The 5,117-nt window shown below is 39.6% G+C and overlaps 1 non-coding gene across 1 annotated transcript; it reads left to right on the forward strand.

Moving 5' to 3' along the window:
- The first annotated feature begins 236 nt into the window (after nt 1-236).
- TRNAK-UUU lies at nt 237-309 on the forward strand. Its single transcript has one exon. It is a non-coding gene; the product is annotated as a tRNA-Lys (tRNA).
- Nucleotides 310-5,117: the final 4,808 nt, after the last annotated feature.

The raw sequence follows: 5,117 nt of genomic DNA on the forward strand, positions 1-5,117 counted from the left end.
AGGGTTTCCTGCCTGAGCAGGGGGTTGGACTAGATGACCTCCAAGGTCCCTTCCAACTTTATCATTATCATTATTATTATTATTACTTCGCGGACCGCATCCAGCCCCCGGGCCTTGTGTTTGACATGTCTGGTGTAAGGAATAAGAGGCCCCAGAGAAGAGACATGCTGTAGATGTGTTTAGAACTCCAGATCAATATTGCAAAATTTCCTAGGTCAGAAAAACAAAACACAAGAGCCTGGATAGCTCAGTTGGTAGAGCATCAGACTTTTAATCTGATGGTCCAGGGTTCAAGTCCCTGTTCAGGCGGCAATTTTTTATGCTGACTCTGGCAGCAAATACACATCTGGACGGACCCAAGTGTAATTCCTTCTTTGCCACAAACCAAGATCTCTTGTTTTCAGCCTCAGGGAAATCACCACAGCTTACATCCATGTCCTTTTCTCACAGAATATAGCACAGGAGTATATGGCTTCACTGCCTTATTTTTCGTCTTGATAACTTTCTCCTGGTACTAATAAAGAACTGAGGGTGAAGGATGCTAATGAAGAAATGTATTTGCTTATATAGATAGACCTTGTTTAATGACTGCCTCATTTAGACCTTGTTTAATGACTGCCTCATTATGTGACTAGCATAAGCATAGTCACAGTTTCATTTAGCAACTGCTTCACATAACAACTGAGTTGTGAGTCCCAATTAAAGGACTACCTGTATAGGAATAGGCCTATGATGGGGTTAAGGAACTTAATAATACATTGAGAACCAAGTGACCAAAATTAGACAAAAGAACCCTCCCAGCTGAATCTGGTGCCGGAGTCACTTTACAATTTAGAAGGTAGGTACACAAAACTTTGAGAGTGAAAGGGGAAAAAAAACAAAGACATTGCCTCTGATGGATATATAAAAATATCCTTGATTGATTCACATTTTATTAACAAAAAAATGTGTTCATATCCTTAGCAGCACACCTCTTGATTGCCTGCTCAATTTAGTACATTAAGAGATTTTTAAATGTCACACTGAATCACTCTGGATATATATTCATATCCAGGCCTAACTTTGCTTTCCAATCAAGGCTTCCATCCTCTTTGCCAAGCATGCACACATTTACTGGATCCAGTGACATGGCTCTAGTCAGTTTCTGACATACGTTCTTCTGTTTTCTCATTTAGTGACTGCAACTTAAGTGTACCCATGGCTGATCTCAAAATAAGCTCAGAATTTTGTAATGTATTTTGCTTTACTGCAGTCTTTTCCAATTTGGAGCCTTCTAAATATGTTGAATTACAACTTCCATAAATCCTATAATTATGAGAACTGCAGCCAAACAGACCCCGAGAGAGAGAGATCAGGGTGAAGAAACCCAGGGAATAAGTTGAATGTGACTCAGACAATAATTTTGTACAAGTTATTTGTACTCAAAAAAGCTAACATATTCTCCCTCAGCCCAATCTACCTCACAGGATTGTTGTGAAGAAAAATGAGGGGAAGGAGCATTATATATGCTGCCTTGACTTCCTGAATAAATCTAATAGAAGATTGGAAAACAGGTCTGAGAAATGATAAAACCCACACTTATGTTTCTGTCCTGTTCCCTCTTGAGGAGCTAAAGGCAAACCTCTCCTTGAATTCTCCCTGGCCAGCTTCTGAAGATGGACTTCCACCTAGACCTCCTGACCAGAGAACAATGAGGGGCAGCTCCATTCCCATTCTCCATTCCAACTCCTCCAGGAATTGTTTGAATCTCCTTTGAAACCTCTCTCTCAGTCCATGGTTACCATTAGACTATGATGTAAACAATGTCGTATGAAGCAGCATTTTCTCTTTCCTCTTCTCATTCTTATGCTGGCTGACCCTGAGGTGTAGTATTATGAGGAGATGGAAAAGTACTTTGCTTTGCAAAATGGTCCAGTGAGACAGCCAGTTAGCAAAAACATAAGCAGCAGGAAAATCTGATATTGAAGCTGCCACAGCAGTTCTGCATTTTAACTCAGTCAAATAAGTTTGGATTTAGCTCAGGGTTGAACTATGGAGTCTTTGGTGCTCTCTGAGCTGTGCTGATGTTTCATTACCCAACTAGATAACATCAGTGTTAGTAAGTTTGGAGTTTGCCCCCTCTTTATATACAGTAGCTCACCGTGCCAGTGTTGCTGGGGGTGTAGTTTTGTCCTTAACAGTTCCTTGTTTAGGCTGTTGTTTACTGCTTGATTTTTAATCCCTATTTATCTGGGTGTTAGCCACTGGGAAGGATGTGTTCTGATCTTTTTGTTTCCTTCTTAGCTTTTTATTGTCTCTTTCAAATGGCATGTAAATGTGATTTATCTCTAAGTATCCACTGACGGCTGATTTATCTGAATGCTGAACTTCCAGACCATTGTTGGATTTATCTTGGTTTACTTTAGGATGTTCACAATTACCTAGTTGAAACTATGGTTGAGTCTGTCCAAGTGTTGTGAGTTTAAGAAGTTTTCACTGTCTCTTCTGAATGCTACTTGGTGTTCATGGATGCACTCTTTTCTGTGATCCCCTGAAAATGTTTGAAGACTGGTGTCAAATCACACCTTACTTTTCTTTTTTGTAAGCTAAATGTACCCAGATGTTTTAACTGTCCCTCCAAGGGCTGGGTCTTCAGAGTTCTCACAACCTTGATAGCTGTCCTCTGACTTCAGTTTTTTGAACAGAAGGGTGCAGAATCGGATCCAGTTCTCCAAGTGGAATCAGGGCAAAATGAAGTGAACCAGTTAGTACTTATGGTCTGGACCATATTAGAGTGCCCCAAGATAGGATTTGCCTTTTTATCAGAGGCTTCATGCTCATGTTTAACCCAGATCCTTTTCATACGTATTACTGCCAAACCAGTTCTCCCCCCATTCTATGAAGATATCTTACATTTTTCCTATGCAGTTCCTTGCCTTCTGATTATGAACTCAAAAAGCCTCAATCTGCTCAGACCCTCTTGAGAATATTGTCGCCTAGAGCTAACTTGGTAACAGAATTACCAAGGGCAAATTTGGCAAGGAAAGTTCTTGTACTGATGACAGGAATATCAGACAAAAGCTTACATGTTATTAAAGATTGTGGAGTAAAAGTAATTTGGTACAACACTAAAATTTAAATCTGAGGGCCTTAAAAATGGGACTTCTCCTTGTGCTGTCACTACATTAAGGACACAGAGAGAGATGATGATGGTGGTATGGTGGAGAGAAGGGTAAGGTAGAAGTTTAAATTGATAGTTACAGATAAATCATTTCACTTTGGCTTCAAATCCAACAACTATATGGCGTTCACCATGCAGAGCCATGATTATGAGTTGGGCAGCTCTGTAAATCTTCTAACTAAACAACTTATTCTGTTGGTGTTGGTTATCAGGAAGGCATGAAAAATGAAAGCAAGACATTCTTCAAATTAAATAGTGCCACGCCAATGTATGGAAACTGTCTTGAGGGACAGTGTACATTTCGTGCGTCAAAGACTTGGGCAAAATAGGCTAGACATCAGAGTGAAGCAGAAAGAGAGCATCAGATTTCTGACTAGTCTACAGTTACCTATGAACAAGAAATCCACATGACTCAATTACTCTGTCAAAGATACTACTTACAATATCATTGGAGAAGGGCACCTATGAAAATAAAACTTATTTCTACTTCTCTTACAGGTGCTCTGTTTTGTAATGTGGTGACCAAAACTGGATGCAGTATTCCAGGTGTGGCCTTCCTTTATAAAGAGATACTAATACTTCACATGGTTTTGATTCTATGCCTCTGTTTATACAACCAAGGACTGTATTAGCAATTTTGGCTTCTGCTGCATACTGCAGGCTCATATTTAAGTGATCATCCACTAGGACTCCATGGTCCCTCTCACAGATACTGTTTTTGAGCAAGGTTTCACCTAATCCGTATTTTTATTTACTGTATTGTAATGCTACATTCTGTGCAAGCGAGATAGAAAAAATTAAGTGCTGAGGTGATGCTGTTAAAATTCAAAGTTATAGTTTATTTTGCTATGGGCTCACGATACCAGGGACGGAGCACAAATTTATTCATGTGGTAAAAGGAATGTGCAAATATGGTTCAAGGTAAAACACTCAAAAGGCTTTGACTGTAGATTGGGAAAACTTTCAAATGTGGAAACAAGAGGTAATTGTGTACTGAAAAGAAATTCTCTATTTGAATATGGAGGGGAGGGATCAAAAAAACACTTCTCCATAAACTACAGAGAGAAATGATGATTAAGCTCAGCATTTAGCAGCCAAGCCCAGGCATATGGTTCGAGGGACTTTGGCCATGGAGAGAGAAGCAGCACGACAGCCAGCCTCTCATGGAAGTGCTTCTCTCAGTTCCACCTGGAATTCCCAGGGAATGCTACGGAATTTTCCTTTCCTGGAAAAATTATGAAAATACTTTTATGTCCCAGGAACCAAATGATCTCTCTCACACCTGAATTTGTCAAAGTCGCTGAGATAAAGAGGATAAAAGCACTGGGCTTGACTTCATGCCCTTGTGTCAAGGCTAGACACTACTGTACTTACGAAAATTGCTGAGGTTGGATAGTAAAAATTGTTTACAGCTGTCTCCGTGGAATTACCTAGGTCCTAGCCTCATGGTCATCAATCTATGGCTGGAAACTATCTCCTTCCCTGCTTGTTTATATCTATCTAAGAAAAGTTTTCCCTCTCCCTTTTACAAAGAGTCTGATTAAGCATATGGTTTATCCCTAGCCCACATTGTGTTATAATCTACGTTCAGTGACATGCAAATGCTTTGCCCAAAATAAATTCTCATCAAGACTGTCAACCTGCATTTGGAAAACATTCCCTGAATTTTTTTTTTTTTAGAAAGCAGAAACATTTTGTAACCTATGGTGTATAGGCAACAAAATTGCTGGTGTGTACATAGAGGAGAACAGAGATAGTAATAGATGTCATAAGTATGGTGTGTATAATGCAACTGTGTGTAAAATATGGAGTGCTAGCTTTAAAAAAAGAATGAAAAGGAATCCTGCACTGACCAAGAGCTTTTCTTAAAAAGGTGGAGACAAAACAGGATGAGGCCCTTCAGCTCTGTATGCTGGACTGCCTATTTCTCTTGACAGAAATAAGCCATGAAATTAGA

This window comes from Protobothrops mucrosquamatus, unplaced genomic scaffold, assembly GCF_001527695.2.
Source record: "Protobothrops mucrosquamatus isolate PMUCROS unplaced genomic scaffold, P.Mucros_1.0 scaffold918, whole genome shotgun sequence".
NCBI classification, from domain to species: domain Eukaryota; kingdom Metazoa; phylum Chordata; class Lepidosauria; order Squamata; family Viperidae; genus Protobothrops; species Protobothrops mucrosquamatus.